The sequence below is a fragment of the Phalangium opilio genome, unplaced genomic scaffold (assembly GCF_054372755.1).
Source record: "Phalangium opilio isolate 3A_F unplaced genomic scaffold, DU_Popi_V2 ptg000209l_1, whole genome shotgun sequence".
NCBI lineage: Eukaryota > Metazoa > Arthropoda > Arachnida > Opiliones > Phalangiidae > Phalangium > Phalangium opilio.
In genome coordinates this window covers 11,846,630-11,871,857 of record NW_028324217.1, presented here as the reverse complement: position 1 = coordinate 11,871,857, position 25,228 = coordinate 11,846,630, and the positions used below count along the sequence as shown (strand labels likewise).

Here is a 25,228-nt window from a genome sequence, read left to right as displayed (position 1 = left end):
TAGTTAATAATTCGAATTTAAATTAAGAGAGACAAATTAACCTTCATCTTTATAAAAGAATAATAATAATATGAAGATATGTTTGCTTTTTTCATATCTGGTGGAATTTAAAAGAGGAAACAAAAAGGAAAAAGCCAACGGCACGCAGTGTTCCCAAGTACTGACTGCGCTCGACGCTGCTTAACTTCGGTGATCGGACGAGAACCGGTGTTTTCAGCGTGATATGGTCGTTGCCGAGGGTGCTAGTTAATAATTCGAATTTGAATTAAGTGAGACAAATTAACATTCATCTATTTAAAACAATAACAAAAAGAAAATATGTTTGCTTTTTTCATATCTATTGGAATTTAAAAGAGGAAAAAAAATTGAAAAAGCTAACGGTACGCAGTGTTCCTAAGTGGTCTCCCTCCCAAGTACTGACTGCGCTCGACGCTGCTTAACTTCGGTGATCGGACGAGAACCGGTGTTTTCAGCGTGATATGGCCGTTGCCGAGAGTGCTAGTTAATAATTCGAATTTAAATTAAGAGAGACAAATTAACCTTCATCTTTTTAAAACAATAACAAAAAGAAAATATGTTTGCTTTTTTCATATCTATTGGAATTTAAAAGACAAAAAAAGGTGAAAAAGCTAACGGCAAGCAGTGTTCCTAAGTGGCCTCCCTCCCAAGTACTGACTGCGCTCGACGCTGCTTAACTTCGGTGATTGGACGAGAACCGGTGTTTTCAGCGTGATATGGTCGTTGCCGAGAGTGCTAGTTAATAATTCGAATTTAAATTAAGTGAGACAAATTAACCTTCATCTTTATAAAACAATAACAAAAAGAAAATATGTTTGCTTTTTTCATATCTGGTGGAATTTAAAAGAGGAAACAAAAAGGAAAAAGCCAACGGCACGCTGTGTTCCCAAATACTGACTGCGCTCGACGCTGCTTAACTTCGGTGATCGGACGAGAAGCGGTGTTTTCAGCGTGATATGGCCGTTGCCGAGAGTGCTAGTTAATAATTCGAATTTGAATTAAGTGAGAAAAATTAACCTTCATCTTTTTAAAACAATAACAAAAAGAAAATATGTTTGCTTTTTTCATATCTATTGGAATTTAAAAGACAAAAAAAGGTGAAAAAGCTAACGGCAAGCAGTGTTCCTAAGTGGCCTCCCTCCCAAGTACTGACTGCGCTCGACGCTGCTTAACTTCGGTGATCGGACGAGAACCGGTGTTTTCAGCGTGATATGGTCGTTGCCGAGAGTGCTAGTTAATAATTCGAATTTAAATTAAGTGAGACAAATTAACCTTCATCTTTTTAAAACAATAACAAAAAGAAAATATGTTTGCTTTTTTCATACCTATAGGAGTTTAAAAGAGGAAAAAAAAGTGAAAAAGCCAACGGCAAGCAGTGTTCCTAAGTGGTCTCCCTCCCAAGTACTGACTGCGCTCGACGCTGCTTAACTTCGGTGATCGGACGAGAACTGTTGTTTTCAGCGTGATATGGCCGTTGCCGACAGTGCTAGTTAATAATTTGAATTTAATTTACCTTCATCTTTATAATTCAATAACAAAAAGAAGATATGTTTGTTTTTTCATATCTGGTGGAAATTAAAAGAGGAAACAAAAAGGAAAAAGCCAACGGCACGCAGTGTTCAAAAGTACTGACTGCGCTCGACGCAGCTTAACTTCGGTGATCGGACGAGAACCAATGTTTTCAGCGTGATATGGCAGTTCCCGAGAGCGCTAGCTAATAATTCGAATTTAAATTAAGTGAGACAAATTAACCTTCATCTTTTTAAAACAATAACAAAAAGAAAATATGTTTGCTTTTTTCATATCTATAGGAATTTAAAAGAGGAAAAAAAAGTGAAAAAGCCAACGGCAAGCAGTGTTCCTAAGTGGTCTCCCTCCCAAGTACTGACTACGCTCGACGCTGCTTAACTTCGGTGATCGGACGAGAACTGTTGTTTTCAGCGTGATATGGCCGTTTCCGACAGTGCTTGTTAATAATTTGAATTTAATTAACCTTCATCTTTATAATTCAATAACAAAAAGAAGATATGTTTGTTTTTTCATATCTGGTGGAAATTAAAAGAGGAAACAAAAAGGAAAAAGCCAACGGCACGCAGTGTTCAAAAGTACTGACTGCGCTCGACGCTGCTTAACTTCGGTGACCGGACGAGAACCAGTGTTTTCAGCGTCATATGGCCGTTGCCGAGAGCGCTAGCTAATAATTTGAATTTAAATTAAGTGAGACAAATTAACCTTCATCTTTTTAAAACAATAAGAAAAAGAAAATATGTTTGCTTTTTTCATATCTGGTGGAATTTAAAAGAGGAAACAAAAAGGAAAAAGCCAACGGCACGCAGTGTTCCCTAGTACTGACTGCGCTCGACGCTGCTTAACTTCGGTGATCGGACGAGAACCGGTGTTTTCAGCGTGATATGGCCGTTGCCGAGAGTGCTAGTTAATAATTCGAATCTAAATTAAGTGAGACAAACTAACCTTTATCTATTTAAAACAATAACAAAAAGAAAATATGTTTGCTTTTTTTATATCTATTGGAATTTAAAAGAGGAAAAAAATTGAGAAAGCTAACGGTACGCAGTGTTCCTAAGTGGTCTCCCTCCCAAGTACTGACTGCGCTCGACGCTGCTTAACTTCGGTGATCGGACGAGAACCGGTGTATTCAGCGTGATATGGCCGTTGCCGACAGTGCTAGTTAATAATTTGAATTTAATTAACCTTCATCTTTATAATTCAATAACAAAAAGAAGATATGTTTGCTTTTTTCATATCTGGTGGAAATTAAAAGAGGAAACTATAAGGAAAAAGCCAACGGCACGCAGTGTTCTAAAGTACTGACTGCGCTCGACGCTGCTTAACTTCGGTGACCGGACAAGAACCAGTGTTTTCAGTGTGATATGGCCGTTGCCGAGAGCGCTAGCTAATAAATTGAATTTAAATTAAGTGAGACAAATTAACCTTCATCTTTTTAAAACAATAACAAAAAGAAAATATGTTTGCTTTTTTCATATCTGGTGGAATTTAAAAGATGAAACAAAAAGGAAAAAGCCAACGGCACGCAGTGTTCCCTAGTACTGACTGCGCTCGACGCTGCTTAACTTCGGTGATCGGACGAGAACCGGTGTTTTCAGCGTGATATGGTCGTTGCCGAGAGTGCTAGTTAATAATTCGAATTTGAATTAAGTGAGAAAAATTAACTTTTATCTTTTTAAAACAATAACAAAAAGAAAATATGTCTGCTTTTTTCATATCTGATGGAATTTAAAAGAGGAAACAAAAAGGAAAAAGCCAACGGCACGCTGTGTTCCCAAGTACTGACTGCGCTCGACGCTGCTTAACTTCGGTGATCGGACGAGAACCGGTGTTTTCAGCGTGATATGGCCGTTGCCGAGAGTGCTAGTTAATAATTCGAATTTAAATTAAGAGAGACAAATTAACCTTCATCTTTTTAAAACAATAACAAAAAGAAAATATGTTTGCTTTTTTCATATCTATTGGAATTTAAAAGACAAAAAAAGGTGAAAAAGCTAACGGCAAGCAGTGTTCCTAAGTGGCCTCCCTCCCAAGTACTGACTGCGCTCGACGCTGCTTAACTTCGGTGATCGGACGAGAACCGGTGTTTTCAGCGTGATATGGTCGTTGCCGAGAGTGCTAGTTAATAATTCGAATTTAAATTAAGTGAGACAAATTAACCTTCATCTTTATAAAACAATAACAAAAAGAAAATATGTTTGCTTTTTTCATATCTGGTGGAATTTAAAAGAGGAAACAAAAAGGAAAAAGCCAACGGCACGCTGTGTTCCCAAGTACTGACTGCGCTCGACGCTGCTTAACTTCGGTGGTCGGACGAGAACCGGTGTTTTCAGCGTGATACGGCCGTTGTCGAGAGTGCTAGTTAATAATTCGAATTTAAAGTAAGTGAGACAAATTAACCTTCATCTTTATAAAACAATAACAAAATGAAGATATGTTTGCCTTTTTCATATCTCGTGGAATTTAAAAGAGGATACAAAAAGGAAAAAACCAACGGCACGCTGTGTTCCCAAGTACTGACTGCGCTCGACGCTGCTTAACTTCGGTGATCGGACGAGAACCGGTGTTTTCAGCGTGATATGGCCGTTGCCGAGAGTGCTAGTTAATAATTCGAATTTAAAGTAAGTGAGACAAATTAACCTTCATCTTTATAAAACAATAACAAAATGAAGATATGTTTGCTTTTTTCATATCTGGTGGAATTTAAAAGAGGATACAAAAAGGAAAAAGCCAACGGCACGCTGTATTCCCAAGTACTGACTGCGCTCGACGCTGCTTAACTTCGGTGATCGGACGAGAACCGGTGTTTTCAGCGTGATATGGCCGTTGCCGAGAGTGCTAGTTAATAATTCGAATTTAAATTAAGAGAGACAAATTAACCTTCATCTTTATAAAAGAATAATAATAATATGAAGATATGTTTGCTTTTTTCATATCTGGTGGAATTTAAAAGAGGAAACAAAAAGGAAAAAGCCAACGGCACGCAGTGTTCCCAAGTACTGACTGCGCTCGACGCTGCTTAACTTCGGTGATCGGACGAGAACCGGTGTTTTCAGCGTGATATGGTCGTTGCCGAGGGTGCTAGTTAATAATTCGAATTTGAATTAAGTGAGACAAATTAACATTCATCTATTTAAAACAATAACAAAAAGAAAATATGTTTGCTTTTTTCATATCTATTGGAATTTAAAAGAGGAAAAAAAATTGAAAAAGCTAACGGTACGCAGTGTTCCTAAGTGGTCTCCCTCCCAAGTACTGACTGCGCTCGACGCTGCTTAACTTCGGTGATCGGACGAGAACCGGTGTTTTCAGCGTGATATGGCCGTTGCCGAGAGTGCTAGTTAATAATTCGAATTTAAATTAAGAGAGACAAATTAACCTTCATCTTTTTAAAACAATAACAAAAAGAAAATATGTTTGCTTTTTTCATATCTATTGGAATTTAAAAGACAAAAAAAGGTGAAAAAGCTAACGGCAAGCAGTGTTCCTAAGTGGCCTCCCTCCCAAGTACTGACTGCGCTCGACGCTGCTTAACTTCGGTGATTGGACGAGAACCGGTGTTTTCAGCGTGATATGGTCGTTGCCGAGAGTGCTAGTTAATAATTCGAATTTAAATTAAGTGAGACAAATTAACCTTCATCTTTATAAAACAATAACAAAAAGAAAATATGTTTGCTTTTTTCATATCTGGTGGAATTTAAAAGAGGAAACAAAAAGGAAAAAGCCAACGGCACGCTGTGTTCCCAAATACTGACTGCGCTCGACGCTGCTTAACTTCGGTGATCGGACGAGAAGCGGTGTATTCAGCGTGATATGGCCGTTGCCGACAGTGCTAGTTAATAATTTGAATTTAATTAACCTTCATCTTTATAATTCAATAACAAAAAGAAGATATGTTTGCTTTTTTCATATCTGGTGGAAATTAAAAGAGGAAACTATAAGGAAAAAGCCAACGGCACGCAGTGTTCTAAAGTACTGACTGCGCTCGACGCTGCTTAACTTCGGTGACCGGACAAGAACCAGTGTTTTCAGTGTGATATGGCCGTTGCCGAGAGCGCTAGCTAATAAATTGAATTTAAATTAAGTGAGACAAATTAACCTTCATCTTTTTAAAACAATAACAAAAAGAAAATATGTTTGCTTTTTTCATATCTGGTGGAATTTAAAAGATGAAACAAAAAGGAAAAAGCCAACGGCACGCAGTGTTCCCTAGTACTGACTGCGCTCGACGCTGCTTAACTTCGGTGATCGGACGAGAACCGGTGTTTTCAGCGTGATATGGTCGTTGCCGAGAGTGCTAGTTAATAATTCGAATTTGAATTAAGTGAGAAAAATTAACTTTTATCTTTTTAAAACAATAACAAAAAGAAAATATGTCTGCTTTTTTCATATCTGATGGAATTTAAAAGAGGAAACAAAAAGGAAAAAGCCAACGGCACGCTGTGTTCCCAAGTACTGACTGCGCTCGACGCTGCTTAACTTCGGTGATCGGACGAGAACCGGTGTTTTCAGCGTGATATGGCCGTTGCCGAGAGTGCTAGTTAATAATTCGAATTTAAATTAAGAGAGACAAATTAACCTTCATCTTTTTAAAACAATAACAAAAAGAAAATATGTTTGCTTTTTTCATATCTATTGGAATTTAAAAGACAAAAAAAGGTGAAAAAGCTAACGGCAAGCAGTGTTCCTAAGTGGCCTCCCTCCCAAGTACTGACTGCGCTCGACGCTGCTTAACTTCGGTGATCGGACGAGAACCGGTGTTTTCAGCGTGATATGGTCGTTGCCGAGAGTGCTAGTTAATAATTCGAATTTAAATTAAGTGAGACAAATTAACCTTCATCTTTATAAAACAATAACAAAAAGAAAATATGTTTGCTTTTTTCATATCTGGTGGAATTTAAAAGAGGAAACAAAAAGGAAAAAGCCAACGGCACGCTGTGTTCCCAAGTACTGACTGCGCTCGACGCTGCTTAACTTCGGTGGTCGGACGAGAACCGGTGTTTTCAGCGTGATACGGCCGTTGTCGAGAGTGCTAGTTAATAATTCGAATTTAAAGTAAGTGAGACAAATTAACCTTCATCTTTATAAAACAATAACAAAATGAAGATATGTTTGCCTTTTTCATATCTCGTGGAATTTAAAAGAGGATACAAAAAGGAAAAAGCCAACGGCACGCTGTGTTCCCAAGTACTGACTGCGCTCGACGCTGCTTAACTTCGGTGATCGGACGAGAACCGGTGTTTTCAGCGTGATATGGCCGTTGCCGAGAGTGCTAGTTAAAAATTCGAATTTGAATTAAGTGAGACAAATTAACATTCTTCTATTTAAAACATTAACAAAAAGAAAATATGTTTGCTTTTTTCATATCTGGTGGAATTTAAAAGAGGAAACAAAAAGGAAAAAGCCAACGGCACGCTGTGTTCCCAAGTACTGACTGCGCTCGACGCTGCTTAACTTCGGTGGTCGGACGAGAACCGGTGTTTTCAGCGTGATACGGCCGTTGCCGAGAGTGCTAGTTAATAATTCGAATTTAAAGTAAGTGAGACAAATTAACCTTCATCTTTATAAAACAATAACAAAATGAAGATATGTTTGCTTTTTTCATATCTGGTGGAATTTAAAAGAGGATACAAAAAGGAAAAAGCCAACGGCACGCTGTATTCCCAAGTACTGACTGCGCTCGACGCTGCTTAACTTCGGTGATCGGACGAGAACCGGTGTTTTCAGCGTGATATGGCCGTTGCCGAGAGTGCTAGTTAATAATTCGAATTTAAATTAAGAGAGACAAATTAACCTTCATCTTTATAAAAGAATAATAATAATATGAAGATATGTTTGCTTTTTTCATATCTGGTGGAATTTAAAAGAGGAAACAAAAAGGAAAAAGCCAACGGCACGCAGTGTTCCCAAGTACTGACTGCGCTCGACGCTGCTTAACTTCGGTGATCGGACGAGAACCGGTGTTTTCAGCGTGATATGGTCGTTGCCGAGGGTGCTAGTTAATAATTCGAATTTGAATTAAGTGAGACAAATTAACATTCATCTATTTAAAACAATAACAAAAAGAAGATATGTTTGCTTTTTTCATATCTATTGGAATTTAAAAGAGGAAAAAAAATTGAAAAAGCTAACGGTACGCAGTGTTCCTAAGTGGTCTCCCTCCCAAGTACTGACTGCGCTCGACGCTGCTTAACTTCGGTGATCGGACGAGAACCGGTGTTTTCAGCGTGATATGGCCGTTGCCGAGAGTGCTAGTTAATAATTCGAATTTAAATTAAGAGAGACAAATTAACCTTCATCTTTTTAAAACAATAACAAAAAGAAAATATGTTTGCTTTTTTCATATCTATTGGAATTTAAAAGACAAAAAAAGGTGAAAAAGCTAACGGCAAGCAGTGTTCCTAAGTGGCCTCCCTCCCAAGTACTGACTGCGCTCGACGCTGCTTAACTTCGGTGATTGGACGAGAACCGGTGTTTTCAGCGTGATATGGTCGTTGCCGAGAGTGCTAGTTAATAATTCGAATTTAAATTAAGTGAGACAAATTAACCTTCATCTTTATAAAACAATAACAAAAAGAAAATATGTTTGCTTTTTTCATATCTGGTGGAATTTAAAAGAGGAAACAAAAAGGAAAAAGCCAACGGCACGCTGTGTTCCCAAATACTGACTGCGCTCGACGCTGCTTAACTTCGGTGATCGGACGAGAAGCGGTGTTTTCAGCGTGATATGGCCGTTGCCGAGAGTGCTAGTTAATAATTCGAATTTGAATTAAGTGAGAAAAATTAACCTTCATCTTTTTAAAACAATAACAAAAAGAAAATATGTTTGCTTTTTTCATATCTATTGGAATTTAAAAGACAAAAAAAGGTGAAAAAGCTAACGGCAAGCAGTGTTCCTAAGTGGCCTCCCTCCCAAGTACTGACTGCGCTCGACGCTGCTTAACTTCGGTGATCGGACGAGAACCGGTGTTTTCAGCGTGATATGGTCGTTGCCGAGAGTGCTAGTTAATAATTCGAATTTGAATTAAGTGAGAAAAATTAACTTTTATCTTTTTAAAACAATAACAAAAAGAAAATATGTCTGCTTTTTTCATATCTGATGGAATTTAAAAGAGGAAACAAAAAGGAAAAAGCCAACGGCACGCTGTGTTCCCAAGTACTGACTGCGCTCGACGCTGCTTAACTTCGGTGATCGGACGAGAACCGGTGTTTTCAGCGTGATATGGCCGTTGCCGAGAGTGCTAGTTAATATTCGAATTTAAATTAAGTGAGACAAATTAACCTTCATCTTTTTAAAACAATAACAAAAAGAAAATATGTTTGCTTTTTTTATATCTATTGGAATTTAAAAGAGGAAAAAAATTGAGAAAGCAAACGGAACGCAGTGTTCCTAAGTGGTCTCCCTCCCAAGTACTGACTGCGCTCGACGCTGCTTAACTTCGGTGATCGGACGAGAACCGGTGTATTCAGCGTGATATGGCCGTTGCCGACAGTGCTAGTTAATAATTTGAATTTAATTAACCTTCATCTTTATAAAACAATAACAAAAAGAAGATATGTTTGCATTTTTCATATCTGGTGAAATTAAAAGAGGAAACAAAAAGGAAAAAGCCAACGGCACGCAGTGTTCAAAAGTACTGACTGCGCTCGACGCTGCTTAACTTCGGTGATCGGACGAGAACCAATGTTTTCAGCGTGATATGGCCGTTGCCGAGAGCGCTAGCTAATAATTCGAATTTAAATTAAGTGAGACAAATTAACCTTCATATTTTTAAAACAATAACAAAAAGAAAATATGGTTGCTTTTTTCATATCTATAGGAATTTAAAAGAGGAAAAAAAAGTGAAAAAGCCAACGGCATGCAGTGTTCCTAAGTGGTCTCCCTCACAAGTACTGACTGCGCTCGACGCTGCTTACTTCGGTGATCGAACGAGAACTGTTGTTTTCAGCGTGATATGGCCGTTGCCGACAGTGCTAAATAATAATTTGAATTTAATTAACCTTCATCTTTATAATTCAATAACAAAAAGAAGATATGTTTGCTTTTTTCATATCTGGTGGAAATTAAAAGAGGAAACAAAAAGGAAAAAGCCAACGGCACGCAGTGTTCAAAAGTACTGACTGCGCTCGACGCTGCTTAACTTCGGTGACCGGACGAGAACCAGTGTTTTCAGCGTGATATGGCCGTTGCCGAGAGTGCTAGTTTATAATTCGAATTTGAATTAAGTGAGACAAATTAACATTCATCTATTTAAAACATTAACAAAAAGAAAATATGTTTGCTTTTTTCATATCTATTGGAATTTAAAAGAGGAAAAAAAATTGAAAAAGCTAACGGTACGCAGTGTTCCTAAGTGGTCTCCCTCCCAAGTACTGACTGCGCTCGACGCTGCTTAACTTCGGTGATCGGACGAGAACCGGTGTTTTCAGCGTGATATGGCCGTTGCCGAGAGTTCTAGTTAATAATTCGAATTTAAATTAAGAGAGACAAATTAACCTTCATCTTTTTAAAACAATAACAAAAAGAAAATATGTTTGCTTTTTTCATATCTATTGGAATTTAAAAGACAAAAAAAGGTGAAAAAGCTAACGGCAAGCAGTGTTCCTAAGTGGCCTCCCTCCCAAGTACTGACTGCGCTCGACGCTGCTTAACTTCGGTGATCGGACGAGAACCGGTGTTTTCAGCGTGATATGGTCGTTGCCGAGAGTGCTAGTTAATAATTCGAATTTAAATTAAGTGAGACAAATTAACCTTCATCTTTATAAAACAATAACAAAAAGAAAATATGTTTGCTTTTTTCATATCTGGTGGAATTTAAAAGAGGAAACAAAAAGGAAAAAGCCAACGGCACGCTGTGTTCCCAAGTACTGACTGCGCTCGACGCTGCTTAACTTCGGTGGTCGGACGAGAACCGGTGTTTTCAGCGTGATACGGCCGTTGTCGAGAGTGCTAGTTAATAATTCGAATTTAAAGTAAGTGAGACAAATTAACCTTCATCTTTATAAAACAATAACAAAATGAAGATATGTTTGCTTTTTTATATCTGGTGGAATTTAAAAGAGGATACAAAAAGGAAAAAGCCAACGGCACGCTGTGTTCCCAAGTACTGACTGCGCTCGACGCTGCTTAACTTCGGTGATCGGACGAGAACCGGTGTTTTCAGCGTGATATGGCCGTTGCCGAGAGTGCTAGTTAATAATTCGAATTTGAATTAAGTGAGACAAATTAACATTCTTCTATTTAAAACATTAACAAAAAGAAAATATGTTTGCTTTTTTCATATCTGGTGGAATTTAAAAGAGGAAACAAAAAGGAAAAAGCCAACGGCACGCTGTGTTCCCAAGTACTGACTGCGCTCGACGCTGCTTAACTTCGGTGGTCGGACGAGAACCGGTGTTTTCAGCGTGATACGGCCGTTGCCGAGAGTGCTAGTTAATAATTCGAATTTAAAGTAAGTGAGACAAATTAACCTTCATCTTTATAAAACAATAACAAAATGAAGATATGTTTGCTTTTTTCATATCTGGTGGAATTTAAAAGAGGATACAAAAAGGAAAAAGCCAACGGCACGCTGTATTCCCAAGTACTGACTGCGCTCGACGCTGCTTAACTTCGGTGATCGGACGAGAACCGGTGTTTTCAGCGTGATATGGCCGTTGCCGAGAGTGCTAGTTAATAATTCGAATTTAAATTAAGAGAGACAAATTAACCTTCATCTTTATAAAAGAATAATAATAATATGAAGATATGTTTGCTTTTTTCATATCTGGTGGAATTTAAAAGAGGAAACAAAAAGGAAAAAGCCAACGGCACGCAGTGTTCCCAAGTACTGACTGCGCTCGACGCTGCTTAACTTCGGTGATCGGACGAGAACCGGTGTTTTCAGCGTGATATGGTCGTTGCCGAGGGTGCTAGTTAATAATTCGAATTTGAATTAAGTGAGACAAATTAACATTCATCTATTTAAAACAATAACAAAAAGAAAATATGTTTGCTTTTTTCATATCTATTGGAATTTAAAAGAGGAAAAAAAATTGAAAAAGCTAACGGTACGCAGTGTTCCTAAGTGGTCTCCCTCCCAAGTACTGACTGCGCTCGACGCTGCTTAACTTCGGTGATCGGACGAGAACCGGTGTTTTCAGCGTGATATGGCCGTTGCCGAGAGTGCTAGTTAATAATTCGAATTTAAATTAAGAGAGACAAATTAACCTTCATCTTTTTAAAACAATAACAAAAAGAAAATATGTTTGCTTTTTTCATATCTATTGGAATTTAAAAGACAAAAAAAGGTGAAAAAGCTAACGGCAAGCAGTGTTCCTAAGTGGCCTCCCTCCCAAGTACTGACTGCGCTCGACGCTGCTTAACTTCGGTGATTGGACGAGAACCGGTGTTTTCAGCGTGATATGGTCGTTGCCGAGAGTGCTAGTTAATAATTCGAATTTAAATTAAGTGAGACAAATTAACCTTCATCTTTATAAAACAATAACAAAAAGAAAATATGTTTGCTTTTTTCATATCTGGTGGAATTTAAAAGAGGAAACAAAAAGGAAAAAGCCAACGGCACGCTGTGTTCCCAAATACTGACTGCGCTCGACACTGCTTAACTTCGGTGATCGGACGAGAAGCGGTGTTTTCAGCGTGATATGGCCGTTGCCGAGAGTGCTAGTTAATAATTCGAATTTGAATTAAGTGAGAAAAATTAACCTTCATCTTTTTAAAACAATAACAAAAAGAAAATATGTTTGCTTTTTTCATATCTATTGGAATTTAAAAGACAAAAAAAGGTGAAAAAGCTAACGGCAAGCAGTGTTCCTAAGTGGCCTCCCTCCCAAGTACTGACTGCGCTCGACGCTGCTTAACTTCGGTGATCGGACGAGAACCGGTGTTTTCAGCGTGATATGGTCGTTGCCGAGAGTGCTAGTTAATAATTCGAATTTAAATTAAGTGAGACAAATTAACCTTCATCTTTTTAAAACAATAACAAAAAGAAAATATGTTTGCTTTTTTCATACCTATAGGAGTTTAAAAGAGGAAAAAAAAGTGAAAAAGCCAACGGCAAGCAGTGTTCCTAAGTGGTCTCCCTCCCAAGTACTGACTGCGCTCGACGCTGCTTAACTTCGGTGATCGGACGAGAACTGTTGTTTTCAGCGTGATATGGCCGTTGCCGACAGTGCTAGTTAATAATTTGAATTTAATTTACCTTCATCTTTATAATTCAATAACAAAAAGAAGATATGTTTGTTTTTTCATATCTGGTGGAAATTAAAAGAGGAAACAAAAAGGAAAAAGCCAACGGCACGCAGTGTTCAAAAGAAACTGACTGCGCTCGACGCAGCTTAACTTCGGTGATCGGACGAGAACCAATGTTTTCAGCGTGATATGGCAGTTCCCGAGAGCGCTAGCTAATAATTCGAATTTAAATTAAGTGAGACAAATTAACCTTCATCTTTTTAAAACAATAACAAAAAGAAAATATGTTTGCTTTTTTCATATCTATAGGAATTTAAAAGAGGAAAAAAAAGTGAAAAAGCCAACGGCAAGCAGTGTTCCTAAGTGGTCTCCCTCCCAAGTACTGACTGCGCTCGACGCTGCTTAACTTCGGTGATCGGACGAGAACTGTTGTTTTCAGCGTGATATGGCCGTTTCCGACAGTGCTTGTTAATAATTTGAATTTAATTAACCTTCATCTTTATAATTCAATAACAAAAAGAAGATATGTTTGTTTTTTCATATCTGGTGGAAATTAAAAGAGGAAACAAAAAGGAAAAAGCCAACGGCACGCAGTGTTCAAAAGTACTGACTGCGCTCGACGCTGCTTAACTTCGGTGACCGGACGAGAACCAGTGTTTTCAGCGTCATATGGCCGTTGCCGAGAGCGCTAGCTAATAATTTGAATTTAAATTAAGTGAGACAAATTAACCTTCATCTTTTTAAAACAATAAGAAAAAGAAAATATGTTTGCTTTTTTCATATCTGGTGGAATTTAAAAGAGGAAACAAAAAGGAAAAAGCCAACGGCACGCAGTGTTCCCTAGTACTGACTGCGCTCGACGCTGCTTAACTTCGGTGATCGGACGAGAACCGGTGTTTTCAGCGTGATATGGCCGTTGCCGAGAGTGCTAGTTAATAATTCGAATCTAAATTAAGTGAGACAAACTAACCTTTATCTATTTAAAACAATAACAAAAAGAAAATATGTTTGCTTTTTTTATATCTATTGGAATTTAAAAGAGGAAAAAAATTGAGAAAGCTAACGGTACGCAGTGTTCCTAAGTGGTCTCCCTCCCAAGTACTGACTGCGCTCGACGCTGCTTAACTTCGGTGATCGGACGAGAACCGGTGTATTCAGCGTGATATGGCCGTTGCCGACAGTGCTAGTTAATAATTTGAATTTAATTAACCTTCATCTTTATAATTCAATAACAAAAAGAAGATATGTTTGCTTTTTTCATATCTGGTGGAAATTAAAAGAGGAAACTATAAGGAAAAAGCCAACGGCACGCAGTGTTCTAAAGTACTGACTGCGCTCGACGCTGCTTAACTTCGGTGACCGGACAAGAACCAGTGTTTTCAGTGTGATATGGCCGTTGCCGAGAGCGCTAGCTAATAAATTGAATTTAAATTAAGTGAGACAAATTAACCTTCATCTTTTTAAAACAATAACAAAAAGAAAATATGTTTGCTTTTTTCATATCTGGTGGAATTTAAAAGATGAAACAAAAAGGAAAAAGCCAACGGCACGCAGTGTTCCCTAGTACTGACTGCGCTCGACGCTGCTTAACTTCGGTGATCGGACGAGAACCGGTGTTTTCAGCGTGATATGGTCGTTGCCTAGAGTGCTAGTTAATAATTCGAATTTGAATTAAGTGAGAAAAATTAACTTTTATCTTTTTAAAACAATAACAAAAAGAAAATATGTCTGCTTTTTTCATATCTGATGGAATTTAAAAGAGGAAACAAAAAGGAAAAAGCCAACGGCACGCTGTGTTCCCAAGTACTGACTGCGCTCGACGCTGCTTAACTTCGGTGATCGGACGAGAACCGGTGTTTTCAGCGTGATATGGCCGTTGCCGAGAGTGCTAGTTAATAATTCGAATTTAAATTAAGAGAGACAAATTAACCTTCATCTTTTTAAAACAATAACAAAAAGAAAATATGTTTGCTTTTTTCATATCTATTGGAATTTAAAAGACAAAAAAAGGTGAAAAAGCTAACGGCAAGCAGTGTTCCTAAGTGGCCTCCCTCCCAAGTACTGACTGCGCTCGACGCTGCTTAACTTCGGTGATCGGACGAGAACCGGTGTTTTCAGCGTGATATGGTCGTTGCCGAGAGTGCTAGTTAATAATTCGAATTTAAATTAAGTGAGACAAATTAACCTTCATCTTTATAAAACAATAACAAAAAGAAAATATGTTTGCTTTTTTCATATCTGGTGGAATTTAAAAGAGGAAACAAAAAGGAAAAAGCCAACGGCACGCTGTGTTCCCAAGTACTGACTGCGCTCGACGCTGCTTAACTTCGGTGGTCGGACGAGAACCGGTGTTTTCAGCGTGATACGGCCGTTGTCGAGAGTGCTAGTTAATAATTCGAATTTAAAGTAAGTGAGACAAATTAACCTTCATCTTTATAAAACAATAACAAAATGAAGATATGTTTGCCTTTTTCATATCTCGTGGAATTTAAAAGAGGATACAAAAAGGAAAAAGCCAACGGCACGCTGTGTTCCCAAGTACTGACTGCGCTCGACGCTGCTTAACTTCGGTGATCGGACGAGAACCGGTGTTTTCAGCGTGATATGGCCGTTGCCGAGAGTGCTAGTTAATAATTCGAATTTAAATTAAGAGAGACAAATTAACCTTCATCTTTTTAAAACAATAACAAAAAGAAAATATGTTTGCTTTTTTCATATCTATTGGAATTTAAAAGACAAAAAAAGGTGAAAAAGCTAACGGCAAGCAGTGTTCCTAAGTGGCCTCCCTCCCAAGTACTGACTGCGCTCGACGCTGCTTAACTTCGGTGATCGGACGAGAACCGGTGTTTTCAGCGTGATATGGTCGTTGCCGAGAGTGCTAGTTAATAATTCGAATTTAAATTAAGTGAGACAAATTAACCTTCATCTTTATAAAACAATAACAAAAAGAAAATATGTTTGCTTTTTTCATATCTGGTGGAATTTAAAAGAGGAAACAAAAAGGAAAAAGCCAACGGCACGCTGTGTTCCCAAGTACTGACTGCGCTCGACGCTGCTTAACTTCGGTGGTCGGACGAGAACCGGTGTTTTCAGCGTGATACGGCCGTTGCCGAGAGTGCTAGTTAATAATTCGAATTTAAAGTAAGTGAGACAAATTAACCTTCATCTTTATAAAACAATAACAAAATGAAGATATGTTTGCTTTTTTCATATCTGGTGGAATTTAAAAGAGGATACAAAAAGGAAAAAGCCAACGGCACGCTGTGTTCCCAAGTACTGACTGCGCTCGACGCTGCTTAACTTCGGTGATCGGACGAGAACCGGTGTTTTCAGCGTGATATGGCCGTTGCCGAGAGTGCTAGTTAATAATTCGAATTTAAATTAAGAGAGACAAATTAACCTTCATCTTTATAAAAGAATAATAATAATATGAAGATATGTTTGCTTTTTTCATATCTGGTGGAATTTAAAAGAGGAAACAAAAAGGAAAAAGCCAACGGCACGCAGTGTTCCCAAGTACTGACTGCGCTCGACGCTGCTTAACTTCGGTGATCGGACGAGAACCGGTGTTTTCAGCGTGATATGGTCGTTGCCGAGAGTGCTAGTTAATAATTCGAATTTGAATTAAGTGAGACAAATTAACATTCATCTATTTAAAACAATAACAAAAAGAAAATATGTTTGCTTTTTGCATATCTATTGGAATTTAAAAGAGGAAAAAAAATTGAAAAAGCTAACGGTACGCAGTGTTCCTAAGTGGTCTCCCTCCCAAGTACTGACTGCGCTCGACGCTGCTTAACTTCGGTGATCGGACGAGAACCGGTGTTTTCAGCGTGATATGGCCGTTGCCGAGAGTGCTAGTTAATAATTCGAATTTAAATTAAGAGAGACAAATTAACCTTCATCTTTTTAAAACAATAACAAAAAGAAAATATGTTTGCTTTTTTCATATCTATTGGAATTTAAAAGACAAAAAAAGGTGAAAAAGCTAACGGCAAGCAGTGTTCCTAAGTGGCCTCCCTCCCAAGTACTGACTGCGCTCGACGCTGCTTAACTTCGGTGATTGGACGAGAACCGGTGTTTTCAGCGTGATATGGTCGTTGCCGAGAGTGCTAGTTAATAATTCGAATTTAAATTAAGTGAGACAAATTAACCTTCATCTTTATAAAACAATAACAAAAAGAAAATATGTTTGCTTTTTTCATATCTGGTGGAATTTAAAAGAGGAAACAAAAAGGAAAAAGCCAACGGCACGCTGTGTTCCCAAATACTGACTGCGCTCGACGCTGCTTAACTTCGGTGGTCGGACGAGAACCGGTGTTTTCAGCGTGATACGGCCGTTGCCGAGAGTGCTAGTTAATAATTCGAATTTAAAGTAAGTGAGACAAATTAACCTTCATCTTTATAAAACAATAACAAAATGAAGATATGTTTGCTTTTTTCATATCTGGTGGAATTTAAAAGAGGATACAAAAAGGAAAAAGCCAACGGCACGCTGTGTTCCCAAGTACTGACTGCGCTCGACGCTGCTTAACTTCGGTGATCGGACGAGAACCGGTGTTTTCAGCGTGATATGGCCGTTGCCGAGAGTGCTAGTTAATAATTCGAATTTAAATTAAGAGAGACAAATTAACCTTCATCTTTATAAAAGAATAATAATAATATGAAGATATGTTTGCTTTTTTCATATCTGGTGGAATTTAAAAGAGGAAACAAAAAGGAAAAAGCCAACGGCACGCAGTGTTCCCAAGTACTGACTGCGCTCGACGCTGCTTAACTTCGGTGATCGGACGAGAACCGGTGTTTTCAGCGTGATATGGTCGTTGCCGAGAGTGCTAGTTAATAATTCGAATTTGAATTAAGTGAGACAAATTAACATTCATCTATTTAAAACAATAACAAAAAGAAAATATGTTTGCTTTTTGCATATCTATTGGAATTTAAAAGAGGAAAAAAAATTGAAAAAGCTAACGGTACGCAGTGTTCCTAAGTGGTCTCCCTCCCAAGTACTGACTGCGCTCGACGCTGCTTAACTTCGGTGATCGGACGAGAACCGGTGTTTTCAGCGTGATATGGCCGTTGCCGAGAGTGCTAGTTAATAATTCGAATTTAAATTAAGAGAGACAAATTAACCTTCATCTTTTTAAAACAATAACAAAAAGAAAATATGTTTGCTTTTTTCATATCTATTGGAATTTAAAAGACAAAAAAAGGTGAAAAAGCTAACGGCAAGCAGTGTTCCTAAGTGGCCTCCCTCCCAAGTACTGACTGCGCTCGACGCTGCTTAACTTCGGTGATTGGACGAGAACCGGTGTTTTCAGCGTGATATGGTCGTTGCCGAGAGTGCTAGTTAATAATTCGAATTTAAATTAAGTGAGACAAATTAACCTTCATCTTTATAAAACAATAACAAAAAGAAAATATGTTTGCTTTTTTCATATCTGGTGGAATTTAAAAGAGGAAACAAAAAGGAAAAAGCCAACGGCACGCTGTGTTCCCAAATACTGACTGCGCTCGAAGCTGCTTAACTTCGGTGATCGGACGAGAAGCGGTGTTTTCAGCGTGATATGGCCGTTGCCGAGAGTGCTAGTTAATAATTCGAATTTGAATTAAGTGAGAAAAATTAACCTTCATCTTTTTAAAACAATAACAAAAAGAAAATATGTTTGCTTTTTTCATATCTGGTGGAATTTAAAAGAGGAAACAAAAAGGAAAAAGCCAACGGCACGCTGTGTTCCCAAGTACTGACTGCGCTCGACGCTGCTTAACTTCGGTGATCGGACGAGAACCGGTGTTTTCAGCGTGATATGGCCGTTGCCGAGAGTGCCAGTTAATAATTCGAATCTAAATTAAGTGACACAAACTAACCTTTATCTATTTAAAACAATAACAAAAAGAAAATATGTTTGCTTTTTTCATATCTATTGGAATTTAAAAGACAAAAAAAGGTGAAAAAGCTAACGGCAAGCAGTGTTCCTAAGTGGCCTCCCTCCCAAGTACTGACTGCGCTCGACGCTGCTTAACTTCGGTGATCGGACGAGAACCGGTGTTTTCAGCGTGATATGGTCGTTGCCGAGAGTGCTAGTTAATAATTCGAATTTAAATTAAGTGAGACAAATTAACCTTCATCTTTTTAAAACAATAACAAAAAGAAAATATGTTTGCTTTTTTCATACCTATAGGAGTTTAAAAGAGGAAAAAAAAGTGAAAAAGCCAACGGCAAGCAGTGTTCCTAAGTGGTCTCCCTCCCAAGTACTGACTGCGCTCGACGCTGCTTAACTTCGGTGATCGGACGAGAACTGTTGTTTTCAGCGTGATATGGCCGTTGCCGACAGTGCTAGTTAATAATTTGAATTTAATTTACCTTCATCTTTATAATTCAATAACAAAAAGAAGATATGTTTGTTTTTTCATATCTGGTGGAAATTAAAAGAGGAAACAAAAAGGAAAAAGCCAACGGCACGCAGTGTTCAAAAGTACTGACTGCGCTCGACGCAGCTTAACTTCGGTGATCGGACGAGAACCAATGTTTTCAGCGTGATATGGCAGTTCCCGAGAGCGCTAGCTAATAATTCGAATTTAAATTAAGTGAGACAAATTAACCTTCATCTTTTTAAAACAATAACAAAAAGAAAATATGTTTGCTTTTTTCATATCTATAGGAATTTAAAAGAGGAAAAAAAAGTGAAAAAGCCAACGGCAAGCAGTGTTCCTAAGTGGTCTCCCTCCCAAGTACTGACTGCGCTCGACGCTGCTTAACTTCGGTGATCGGACGAGAACTGTTGTTTTCAGCGTGATATGGCCGTTTCCGACAGTGCTTGTTAATAATTTGAATTTAATTAACCTTCATCTTTATAATTCAATAACAAAAAGAAGATATGTTTGTTTTTTCATATCTGGTGGAAATTAAAAGAGGAAACAAAAAGGAAAAAGCCAACGGCACGCAGTGTTCAAAAGTACTGACTGCGCTCGACGCTGCTTAACTTCGGTGACCGGACGAGAACCAGTGTTTTCAGCGTCATATGGCCGTTGCCGAGAGCGCTAGCTAATAATTTGAATTTAAATTAAGTGAAACAAATTAACCTTCATCTTTTTAAAACAATAAGAAAAAGAAAATATGTTTGCTTTTTTCATATCTGGTGGAATTTAAAAGAGGAAACAAAAAGGAAAAAGCCAACGGCACGCAGTGTTCCCTAGTACTGACTGCGCTCGACGCTGCTTAACTTCGGTGATCGGACGAGAACCGGTGTTTTCAGCGTGATATGGCCGTTGCCGAGAGTGCTAGTTAATAATTCGAATCTAAATTAAGTGAGACAAACTAACCTTTATCTATTTAAAACAATAACAAAAAGAAAATATGTTTGCTTTTTTTATATCTATTGGAATTTAAAAGAGGAAAAAAATTGAGAAAGCTAACGGTACGCAGTGTTCCTAAGTGGTCTCCCTCCCAAGTACTGACTGCGCTCGACGCTGCTTAACTTCGGTGATCGGACGAGAACCGGTGTATTCAGCGTGATATGGCCGTTGCCGACAGTGCTAGTTAATAATTTGAATTTAATTAACCTTCATCTTTATAATTCAATAACAAAAAGAAGATATGTTTGCTTTTTTCATATCTGGTGGAAATTAAAAGAGGAAACTATAAGGAAAAAGCCAACGGCACGCAGTGTTCTAAAGTACTGACTGCGCTCGACGCTGCTTAACTTCGGTGACCGGACAAGAACCAGTGTTTTCAGTGTGATATGGCCGTTGCCGAGAGCGCTAGCTAATAAATTGAATTTAAATTAAGTGAGACAAATTAACCTTCATCTTTTTAAAACAATAACAAAAAGAAAATATGTTTGCTTTTTTCATATCTGGTGGAATTTAAAAGATGAAACAAAAAGGAAAAAGCCAACGGCACGCAGTGTTCCCTAGTACTGACTGCGCTCGACGCTGCTTAACTTCGGTGATCGGACGAGAACCGGTGTTTTCAGCGTGATATGGTCGTTGCCGAGAGTGCTAGTTAATAATTCGAATTTGAATTAAGTGAGAAAAATTAACTTTTATCTTTTTAAAACAATAACAAAAAGAAAATATGTCTGCTTTTTTCATATCTGATGGAATTTAAAAGAGGAAACAAAAAGGAAAAAGCCAACGGCACGCTGTGTTCCCAAGTACTGACTGCGCTCGACGCTGCTTAACTTCGGTGATCGGACGAGAACCGGTGTTTTCAGCGTGATATGGCCGTTGCCGAGAGTGCTAGTTAATATTCGAATTTAAATTAAGTGAGACAAATTAACCTTCATCTTTTTAAAACAATAACAAAAAGAAAATATGTTTGCTTTTTTTATATCTATTGGAATTTAAAAGAGGAAAAAAATTGAGAAAGCAAACGGTACGCAGTGTTCCTAAGTGGTCTCCCTCCCAAGTACTGACTGCGCTCGACGCTGCTTAACTTCGGTGATCGGACGAGAACCGGTGTATTCAGCGTGATATGGCCGTTGCCGACAGTGCTAGTTAATAATTTGAATTTAATTAACCTTCATCTTTATAAAACAATAACAAAAAGAAGATATGTTTGCATTTTTCATATCTGGTGAAATTAAAAGAGGAAACAAAAAGGAAAAAGCCAACGGCACGCAGTGTTCAAAAGTACTGACTGCGCTCGACGCTGCTTAACTTCGGTGATCGGACGAGAACCAATGTTTTCAGCGTGATATGGCCGTTGCCGAGAGCGCTAGCTAATAATTCGAATTTAAATTAAGTGAGACAAATTAACCTTCATATTTTTAAAACAATAACAAAAAGAAAATATGGTTGCTTTTTTCATATCTATAGGAATTTAAAAGAGGAAAAAAAAGTGAAAAGCCAACGGCATGCAGTGTTCCTAAGTGGTCTCCCTCACAAGTACTGACTGCGCTCGACGCTGCTTACTTCGGTGATCGAACGAGAACTGTTGTTTTCAGCGTGATATGGCCGTTGCCGACAGTGCTAAATAATAATTTGAATTTAATTAACCTTCATCTTTATAATTCAATAACAAAAAGAAGATATGTTTGCTTTTTTCATATCTGGTGGAAATTAAAAGAGGAAACAAAAAGGAAAAAGCCAACGGCACGCAGTGTTCAAAAGTACTGACTGCGCTCGACGCTGCTTAACTTCGGTGACCGGACGAGAACCAGTGTTTTCAGCGTGATATGGCCGTTGCCGAGAGTGCTAGTTAATAATTCGAATTTGAATTAAGTGAGACAAATTAACATTCATCTATTTAAAACATTAACAAAAAGAAAATATGTTTGCTTTTTTCATATCTATTGGAATTTAAAAGAGGAAAAAAAATTGAAAAAGCTAACGGTACGCAGTGTTCCTAAGTGGTCTCCCTCCCAAGTACTGACTGCGCTCGACGCTGCTTAACTTCGGTGATCGGACGAGAACCGGTGTTTTCAGCGTGATATGGCCGTTGCCGAGAGTGCTAGTTAATAATTCGAATTTAAATTAAGAGAGACAAATTAACCTTCATCTTTTTAAAACAATAACAAAAAGAAAATATGTTTGCTTTTTTCATATCTATTGGAATTTAAAAGACAAAAAAAGGTGAAAAAGCTAACGGCAAGCAGTTCTCCTAAGTGGCCTCCCTCCCAAGTACTGACTGCGCTCGACGCTGCTTAACTTCGGTGATCGGACGAGAACCGGTGTTTTCAGCGTGATATGGTCGTTGCCGAGAGTGCTAGTTAATAATTCGAATTTAAATTAAGTGAGACAAATTAACCTTCATCTTTATAAAACAATAACAAAAAGAAAATATGTTTGCTTTTTTCATATCTGGTGGAATTTAAAAGAGGAAACAAAAAGGAAAAAGCCAACGGCACGCTGTGTTCCCAAGTACTGACTGCGCTCGACGCTGCTTAACTTCGGTGGTCGGACGAGAACCGGTGTTTTCAGCGTGATACGGCCGTTGTCGAGAGTGCTAGTTAATAATTCGAATTTAAAGTAAGTGAGACAAATTAACCTTCATCTTTATAAAACAATAACAAAATGAAGATATGTTTGCTTTTTTATATCTGGTGGAATTTAAAAGAGGATACAAAAAGGAAAAAGCCAACGGCACGCTGTGTTCCCAAGTACTGACTGCGCTCGACGCTGCTTAACTTCGGTGATCGGACGAGAACCGGTGTTTTCAGCGTGATATGGCCGTTGCCGAGAGTGCTAGTTAATAATTCGAATTTGAATTAAGTGAGACAAATTAACATTCTTCTATTTAAAACATTAACAAAAAGAAAATATGTTTGCTTTTTTCATATCTGGTGGAATTTAAAAGAGGAAACAAAAAGGAAAAAGCCAACGGCACGCTGTGTTCCCAAGTACTGACTGCGCTCGACGCTGCTTAACTTCGGTGGTCGGACGAGAACCGGTGTTTTCAGCGTGATACGGCCGTTGCCGAGAGTGCTAGTTAATAATTCGAATTTAAAGTAAGTGAGACAAATTAACCTTCATCTTTATAAAACAATAACAAAATGAAGATATGTTTGCTTTTTTCATATCTGGTGGAATTTAAAAGAGGATACAAAAAGGAAAAAGCCAACGGCACGCTGTATTCCCAAGTACTGACTGCGCTCGACGCTGCTTAACTTCGGTGATCGGACGAGAACCGGTGTTTTCAGCGTGATATGGCCGTTGCCGAGAGTGCTAGTTAATAATTCGAATTTAAATTAAGAGAGACAAATTAACCTTCATCTTTATAAAAGAATAATAATAATATGAAGATATGTTTGCTTTTTTCATATCTGGTGGAATTTAAAAGAGGAAACAAAAAGGAAAAAGCCAACGGCACGCAGTGTTCCCAAGTACTGACTGCGCTCGACGCTGCTTAACTTCGGTGATCGGACGAGAACCGGTGTTTTCAGCGTGATATGGTCGTTGCCGAGGGTGCTAGTTAATAATTCGAATTTGAATTAAGTGAGACAAATTAACATTCATCTATTTAAAACAATAACAAAAAGAAAATATGTTTGCTTTTTTCATATCTATTGGAATTTAAAAGAGGAAAAAAAAATGAAAAAGCTAACGGTACGCAGTGTTCCTAAGTGGTCTCCCTCCCAAGTACTGACTGCGCTCGACGCTGCTTAACTTCGGTGATCGGACGAGAACCGGTGTTTTCAGCGTGATATGGCCGTTGCCGAGAGTGCTAGTTAATAATTCGAATTTAAATTAAGAGAGACAAATTAACCTTCATCTTTTTAAAACAATAACAAAAAGAAAATATGTTTGCTTTTTTCATATCTATTGGAATTTAAAAGACAAAAAAAGGTGAAAAAGCTAACGGCAAGCAGTGTTCCTAAGTGGCCTCCCTCCCAAGTACTGACTGCGCTCGACGCTGCTTAACTTCGGTGATTGGACGAGAACCGGTGTTTTCAGCGTGATATGGTCGTTGCCGAGAGTGCTAGTTAATAATTCGAATTTAAATTAAGTGAGACAAATTAACCTTCATCTTTATAAAACAATAACAAAAAGAAAATATGTTTGCTTTTTTCATATCTGGTGGAATTTAAAAGAGGAAACAAAAAGGAAAAAGCCAACGGCACGCTGTGTTCCCAAATACTGACTGCGCTCGACGCTGCTTAACTTCGGTGATCGGACGAGAAGCGGTGTTTTCAGCGTGATATGGCCGTTGCCGAGAGTGCTAGTTAATAATTCGAATTTGAATTAAGTGAGAAAAATTAACCTTCATCTTTTTAAAACAATAACAAAAAGAAAATATGTTTGCTTTTTTCATATCTATTGGAATTTAAAAGACAAAAAAAGGTGAAAAAGCTAACGGCAAGCAGTGTTCCTAAGTGGCCTCCCTCCCAAGTACTGACTGCGCTCGACGCTGCTTAACTTCGGTGATCGGACGAGAACCAATGTTTTCAGCGTGATATGGCCGTTGCCGAGAGCGCTAGCTAATAATTCGAATTTAAATTAAGTGAGACAAATTAACCTTCATATTTTTAAAACAATAACAAAAAGAAAATATGGTTGCTTTTTTCATATCTATAGGAATTTAAAAGAGGAAAAAAAAGTGAAAAGCCAACGGCATGCAGTGTTCCTAAGTGGTCTCCCTCACAAGTACTGACTGCGCTCGACGCTGCTTACTTCGGTGATCGAACGAGAACTGTTGTTTTCAGCGTGATATGGCCGTTGCCGACAGTGCTAAATAATAATTTGAATTTAATTAACCTTCATCTTTATAATTCAATAACAAAAAGAAGATATGTTTGCTTTTTTCATATCTGGTGGAAATTAAAAGAGGAAACAAAAAGGAAAAAGCCAACGGCACGCAGTGTTCAAAAGTACTGACTGCGCTCGACGCTGCTTAACTTCGGTGACCGGACGAGAACCAGTGTTTTCAGCGTGATATGGCCGTTGCCGAGAGTGCTAGTTAATAATTCGAATTTGAATTAAGTGAGACAAATTAACATTCATCTATTTAAAACATTAACAAAAAGAAAATATGTTTGCTTTTTTCATATC

The 25,228-nt window shown here is 38.2% G+C and overlaps 86 pseudogenes; all 86 read right to left on the bottom strand.

Annotated features, from left to right (window-relative positions):
- Nucleotides 1-132: 132 nt before the first annotated feature.
- On the bottom strand, nucleotides 133-235 carry LOC149619282 (5S ribosomal RNA; annotated as a pseudogene).
- Nucleotides 236-372: 137 nt separating this feature from the next.
- Nucleotides 373-491, bottom strand: LOC149619281 (5S ribosomal RNA; annotated as a pseudogene).
- A 136-nt stretch (nucleotides 492-627) lies between these two features.
- On the bottom strand, nucleotides 628-746 carry LOC149619280 (5S ribosomal RNA; annotated as a pseudogene).
- A 376-nt stretch (nucleotides 747-1,122) lies between these two features.
- LOC149619279 (5S ribosomal RNA) lies at nucleotides 1,123-1,241 on the bottom strand (annotated as a pseudogene).
- Nucleotides 1,242-1,378: 137 nt separating this feature from the next.
- On the bottom strand, nucleotides 1,379-1,497 carry LOC149619278 (5S ribosomal RNA; annotated as a pseudogene).
- A 361-nt stretch (nucleotides 1,498-1,858) lies between these two features.
- On the bottom strand, nucleotides 1,859-1,977 carry LOC149619277 (5S ribosomal RNA; annotated as a pseudogene).
- Nucleotides 1,978-2,338: 361 nt separating this feature from the next.
- Nucleotides 2,339-2,441, bottom strand: LOC149619276 (5S ribosomal RNA; annotated as a pseudogene).
- A 136-nt stretch (nucleotides 2,442-2,577) lies between these two features.
- Nucleotides 2,578-2,696, bottom strand: LOC149619275 (5S ribosomal RNA; annotated as a pseudogene).
- A 362-nt stretch (nucleotides 2,697-3,058) lies between these two features.
- Nucleotides 3,059-3,161, bottom strand: LOC149619274 (5S ribosomal RNA; annotated as a pseudogene).
- Nucleotides 3,162-3,298: 137 nt separating this feature from the next.
- On the bottom strand, nucleotides 3,299-3,401 carry LOC149619273 (5S ribosomal RNA; annotated as a pseudogene).
- Nucleotides 3,402-3,537: 136 nt separating this feature from the next.
- On the bottom strand, nucleotides 3,538-3,656 carry LOC149619272 (5S ribosomal RNA; annotated as a pseudogene).
- A 137-nt stretch (nucleotides 3,657-3,793) lies between these two features.
- LOC149619271 (5S ribosomal RNA) lies at nucleotides 3,794-3,896 on the bottom strand (annotated as a pseudogene).
- Nucleotides 3,897-4,033: 137 nt separating this feature from the next.
- Nucleotides 4,034-4,136, bottom strand: LOC149619270 (5S ribosomal RNA; annotated as a pseudogene).
- Nucleotides 4,137-4,273: 137 nt separating this feature from the next.
- LOC149619269 (5S ribosomal RNA) lies at nucleotides 4,274-4,376 on the bottom strand (annotated as a pseudogene).
- Nucleotides 4,377-4,516: 140 nt separating this feature from the next.
- LOC149619268 (5S ribosomal RNA) lies at nucleotides 4,517-4,619 on the bottom strand (annotated as a pseudogene).
- A 137-nt stretch (nucleotides 4,620-4,756) lies between these two features.
- On the bottom strand, nucleotides 4,757-4,875 carry LOC149619267 (5S ribosomal RNA; annotated as a pseudogene).
- A 136-nt stretch (nucleotides 4,876-5,011) lies between these two features.
- LOC149619266 (5S ribosomal RNA) lies at nucleotides 5,012-5,130 on the bottom strand (annotated as a pseudogene).
- Nucleotides 5,131-5,732: 602 nt separating this feature from the next.
- On the bottom strand, nucleotides 5,733-5,835 carry LOC149619265 (5S ribosomal RNA; annotated as a pseudogene).
- Nucleotides 5,836-5,972: 137 nt separating this feature from the next.
- On the bottom strand, nucleotides 5,973-6,075 carry LOC149619264 (5S ribosomal RNA; annotated as a pseudogene).
- Nucleotides 6,076-6,211: 136 nt separating this feature from the next.
- LOC149619263 (5S ribosomal RNA) lies at nucleotides 6,212-6,330 on the bottom strand (annotated as a pseudogene).
- A 137-nt stretch (nucleotides 6,331-6,467) lies between these two features.
- LOC149619262 (5S ribosomal RNA) lies at nucleotides 6,468-6,570 on the bottom strand (annotated as a pseudogene).
- A 137-nt stretch (nucleotides 6,571-6,707) lies between these two features.
- LOC149619261 (5S ribosomal RNA) lies at nucleotides 6,708-6,810 on the bottom strand (annotated as a pseudogene).
- A 137-nt stretch (nucleotides 6,811-6,947) lies between these two features.
- On the bottom strand, nucleotides 6,948-7,050 carry LOC149619260 (5S ribosomal RNA; annotated as a pseudogene).
- Nucleotides 7,051-7,187: 137 nt separating this feature from the next.
- On the bottom strand, nucleotides 7,188-7,290 carry LOC149619259 (5S ribosomal RNA; annotated as a pseudogene).
- Nucleotides 7,291-7,430: 140 nt separating this feature from the next.
- On the bottom strand, nucleotides 7,431-7,533 carry LOC149619258 (5S ribosomal RNA; annotated as a pseudogene).
- Nucleotides 7,534-7,670: 137 nt separating this feature from the next.
- LOC149619257 (5S ribosomal RNA) lies at nucleotides 7,671-7,789 on the bottom strand (annotated as a pseudogene).
- Nucleotides 7,790-7,925: 136 nt separating this feature from the next.
- LOC149619256 (5S ribosomal RNA) lies at nucleotides 7,926-8,044 on the bottom strand (annotated as a pseudogene).
- Nucleotides 8,045-8,420: 376 nt separating this feature from the next.
- Nucleotides 8,421-8,539, bottom strand: LOC149619255 (5S ribosomal RNA; annotated as a pseudogene).
- A 137-nt stretch (nucleotides 8,540-8,676) lies between these two features.
- LOC149619254 (5S ribosomal RNA) lies at nucleotides 8,677-8,779 on the bottom strand (annotated as a pseudogene).
- Nucleotides 8,780-8,914: 135 nt separating this feature from the next.
- Nucleotides 8,915-9,033, bottom strand: LOC149619253 (5S ribosomal RNA; annotated as a pseudogene).
- A 121-nt stretch (nucleotides 9,034-9,154) lies between these two features.
- Nucleotides 9,155-9,257, bottom strand: LOC149619252 (5S ribosomal RNA; annotated as a pseudogene).
- A 137-nt stretch (nucleotides 9,258-9,394) lies between these two features.
- Nucleotides 9,395-9,512, bottom strand: LOC149619251 (5S ribosomal RNA; annotated as a pseudogene).
- Nucleotides 9,513-9,634: 122 nt separating this feature from the next.
- On the bottom strand, nucleotides 9,635-9,737 carry LOC149619250 (5S ribosomal RNA; annotated as a pseudogene).
- Nucleotides 9,738-9,874: 137 nt separating this feature from the next.
- Nucleotides 9,875-9,993, bottom strand: LOC149619249 (5S ribosomal RNA; annotated as a pseudogene).
- A 136-nt stretch (nucleotides 9,994-10,129) lies between these two features.
- On the bottom strand, nucleotides 10,130-10,248 carry LOC149619248 (5S ribosomal RNA; annotated as a pseudogene).
- Nucleotides 10,249-10,385: 137 nt separating this feature from the next.
- On the bottom strand, nucleotides 10,386-10,488 carry LOC149619247 (5S ribosomal RNA; annotated as a pseudogene).
- Nucleotides 10,489-10,624: 136 nt separating this feature from the next.
- Nucleotides 10,625-10,727, bottom strand: LOC149619246 (5S ribosomal RNA; annotated as a pseudogene).
- A 137-nt stretch (nucleotides 10,728-10,864) lies between these two features.
- LOC149619245 (5S ribosomal RNA) lies at nucleotides 10,865-10,967 on the bottom strand (annotated as a pseudogene).
- Nucleotides 10,968-11,104: 137 nt separating this feature from the next.
- Nucleotides 11,105-11,207, bottom strand: LOC149619244 (5S ribosomal RNA; annotated as a pseudogene).
- Nucleotides 11,208-11,347: 140 nt separating this feature from the next.
- LOC149619243 (5S ribosomal RNA) lies at nucleotides 11,348-11,450 on the bottom strand (annotated as a pseudogene).
- Nucleotides 11,451-11,587: 137 nt separating this feature from the next.
- Nucleotides 11,588-11,706, bottom strand: LOC149619242 (5S ribosomal RNA; annotated as a pseudogene).
- A 136-nt stretch (nucleotides 11,707-11,842) lies between these two features.
- LOC149619241 (5S ribosomal RNA) lies at nucleotides 11,843-11,961 on the bottom strand (annotated as a pseudogene).
- Nucleotides 11,962-12,337: 376 nt separating this feature from the next.
- Nucleotides 12,338-12,456, bottom strand: LOC149619240 (5S ribosomal RNA; annotated as a pseudogene).
- A 137-nt stretch (nucleotides 12,457-12,593) lies between these two features.
- On the bottom strand, nucleotides 12,594-12,712 carry LOC149619239 (5S ribosomal RNA; annotated as a pseudogene).
- Nucleotides 12,713-13,074: 362 nt separating this feature from the next.
- On the bottom strand, nucleotides 13,075-13,193 carry LOC149619238 (5S ribosomal RNA; annotated as a pseudogene).
- Nucleotides 13,194-13,554: 361 nt separating this feature from the next.
- On the bottom strand, nucleotides 13,555-13,657 carry LOC149619237 (5S ribosomal RNA; annotated as a pseudogene).
- A 136-nt stretch (nucleotides 13,658-13,793) lies between these two features.
- On the bottom strand, nucleotides 13,794-13,912 carry LOC149619236 (5S ribosomal RNA; annotated as a pseudogene).
- Nucleotides 13,913-14,274: 362 nt separating this feature from the next.
- Nucleotides 14,275-14,377, bottom strand: LOC149619235 (5S ribosomal RNA; annotated as a pseudogene).
- Nucleotides 14,378-14,514: 137 nt separating this feature from the next.
- Nucleotides 14,515-14,617, bottom strand: LOC149619234 (5S ribosomal RNA; annotated as a pseudogene).
- A 136-nt stretch (nucleotides 14,618-14,753) lies between these two features.
- On the bottom strand, nucleotides 14,754-14,872 carry LOC149619233 (5S ribosomal RNA; annotated as a pseudogene).
- A 137-nt stretch (nucleotides 14,873-15,009) lies between these two features.
- Nucleotides 15,010-15,112, bottom strand: LOC149619232 (5S ribosomal RNA; annotated as a pseudogene).
- A 137-nt stretch (nucleotides 15,113-15,249) lies between these two features.
- LOC149619231 (5S ribosomal RNA) lies at nucleotides 15,250-15,352 on the bottom strand (annotated as a pseudogene).
- A 136-nt stretch (nucleotides 15,353-15,488) lies between these two features.
- On the bottom strand, nucleotides 15,489-15,607 carry LOC149619230 (5S ribosomal RNA; annotated as a pseudogene).
- A 137-nt stretch (nucleotides 15,608-15,744) lies between these two features.
- On the bottom strand, nucleotides 15,745-15,847 carry LOC149619229 (5S ribosomal RNA; annotated as a pseudogene).
- A 137-nt stretch (nucleotides 15,848-15,984) lies between these two features.
- On the bottom strand, nucleotides 15,985-16,087 carry LOC149619228 (5S ribosomal RNA; annotated as a pseudogene).
- A 140-nt stretch (nucleotides 16,088-16,227) lies between these two features.
- LOC149619227 (5S ribosomal RNA) lies at nucleotides 16,228-16,330 on the bottom strand (annotated as a pseudogene).
- Nucleotides 16,331-16,467: 137 nt separating this feature from the next.
- On the bottom strand, nucleotides 16,468-16,586 carry LOC149619226 (5S ribosomal RNA; annotated as a pseudogene).
- Nucleotides 16,587-16,722: 136 nt separating this feature from the next.
- Nucleotides 16,723-16,841, bottom strand: LOC149619225 (5S ribosomal RNA; annotated as a pseudogene).
- Nucleotides 16,842-17,218: 377 nt separating this feature from the next.
- On the bottom strand, nucleotides 17,219-17,321 carry LOC149619224 (5S ribosomal RNA; annotated as a pseudogene).
- A 140-nt stretch (nucleotides 17,322-17,461) lies between these two features.
- LOC149619223 (5S ribosomal RNA) lies at nucleotides 17,462-17,564 on the bottom strand (annotated as a pseudogene).
- A 137-nt stretch (nucleotides 17,565-17,701) lies between these two features.
- Nucleotides 17,702-17,820, bottom strand: LOC149619222 (5S ribosomal RNA; annotated as a pseudogene).
- A 136-nt stretch (nucleotides 17,821-17,956) lies between these two features.
- Nucleotides 17,957-18,075, bottom strand: LOC149619221 (5S ribosomal RNA; annotated as a pseudogene).
- Nucleotides 18,076-18,452: 377 nt separating this feature from the next.
- On the bottom strand, nucleotides 18,453-18,555 carry LOC149619220 (5S ribosomal RNA; annotated as a pseudogene).
- Nucleotides 18,556-18,691: 136 nt separating this feature from the next.
- LOC149619219 (5S ribosomal RNA) lies at nucleotides 18,692-18,810 on the bottom strand (annotated as a pseudogene).
- A 137-nt stretch (nucleotides 18,811-18,947) lies between these two features.
- LOC149619218 (5S ribosomal RNA) lies at nucleotides 18,948-19,066 on the bottom strand (annotated as a pseudogene).
- Nucleotides 19,067-19,427: 361 nt separating this feature from the next.
- Nucleotides 19,428-19,546, bottom strand: LOC149619217 (5S ribosomal RNA; annotated as a pseudogene).
- Nucleotides 19,547-19,907: 361 nt separating this feature from the next.
- LOC149619216 (5S ribosomal RNA) lies at nucleotides 19,908-20,010 on the bottom strand (annotated as a pseudogene).
- Nucleotides 20,011-20,146: 136 nt separating this feature from the next.
- On the bottom strand, nucleotides 20,147-20,265 carry LOC149619215 (5S ribosomal RNA; annotated as a pseudogene).
- Nucleotides 20,266-20,627: 362 nt separating this feature from the next.
- LOC149619214 (5S ribosomal RNA) lies at nucleotides 20,628-20,730 on the bottom strand (annotated as a pseudogene).
- A 137-nt stretch (nucleotides 20,731-20,867) lies between these two features.
- Nucleotides 20,868-20,970, bottom strand: LOC149619213 (5S ribosomal RNA; annotated as a pseudogene).
- Nucleotides 20,971-21,105: 135 nt separating this feature from the next.
- On the bottom strand, nucleotides 21,106-21,224 carry LOC149619212 (5S ribosomal RNA; annotated as a pseudogene).
- Nucleotides 21,225-21,345: 121 nt separating this feature from the next.
- LOC149619211 (5S ribosomal RNA) lies at nucleotides 21,346-21,448 on the bottom strand (annotated as a pseudogene).
- Nucleotides 21,449-21,584: 136 nt separating this feature from the next.
- On the bottom strand, nucleotides 21,585-21,702 carry LOC149619210 (5S ribosomal RNA; annotated as a pseudogene).
- Nucleotides 21,703-21,824: 122 nt separating this feature from the next.
- LOC149619209 (5S ribosomal RNA) lies at nucleotides 21,825-21,927 on the bottom strand (annotated as a pseudogene).
- A 137-nt stretch (nucleotides 21,928-22,064) lies between these two features.
- On the bottom strand, nucleotides 22,065-22,183 carry LOC149619208 (5S ribosomal RNA; annotated as a pseudogene).
- Nucleotides 22,184-22,319: 136 nt separating this feature from the next.
- On the bottom strand, nucleotides 22,320-22,438 carry LOC149619207 (5S ribosomal RNA; annotated as a pseudogene).
- Nucleotides 22,439-22,575: 137 nt separating this feature from the next.
- LOC149619206 (5S ribosomal RNA) lies at nucleotides 22,576-22,678 on the bottom strand (annotated as a pseudogene).
- Nucleotides 22,679-22,814: 136 nt separating this feature from the next.
- On the bottom strand, nucleotides 22,815-22,917 carry LOC149619205 (5S ribosomal RNA; annotated as a pseudogene).
- Nucleotides 22,918-23,054: 137 nt separating this feature from the next.
- Nucleotides 23,055-23,157, bottom strand: LOC149619204 (5S ribosomal RNA; annotated as a pseudogene).
- Nucleotides 23,158-23,294: 137 nt separating this feature from the next.
- Nucleotides 23,295-23,397, bottom strand: LOC149619203 (5S ribosomal RNA; annotated as a pseudogene).
- A 140-nt stretch (nucleotides 23,398-23,537) lies between these two features.
- LOC149619202 (5S ribosomal RNA) lies at nucleotides 23,538-23,640 on the bottom strand (annotated as a pseudogene).
- A 137-nt stretch (nucleotides 23,641-23,777) lies between these two features.
- Nucleotides 23,778-23,896, bottom strand: LOC149619201 (5S ribosomal RNA; annotated as a pseudogene).
- A 136-nt stretch (nucleotides 23,897-24,032) lies between these two features.
- Nucleotides 24,033-24,151, bottom strand: LOC149619200 (5S ribosomal RNA; annotated as a pseudogene).
- A 376-nt stretch (nucleotides 24,152-24,527) lies between these two features.
- Nucleotides 24,528-24,646, bottom strand: LOC149619199 (5S ribosomal RNA; annotated as a pseudogene).
- A 136-nt stretch (nucleotides 24,647-24,782) lies between these two features.
- Nucleotides 24,783-24,900, bottom strand: LOC149619198 (5S ribosomal RNA; annotated as a pseudogene).
- Nucleotides 24,901-25,022: 122 nt separating this feature from the next.
- On the bottom strand, nucleotides 25,023-25,125 carry LOC149619197 (5S ribosomal RNA; annotated as a pseudogene).
- Between the last annotated feature and the right edge of the window lie 103 nt (nucleotides 25,126-25,228).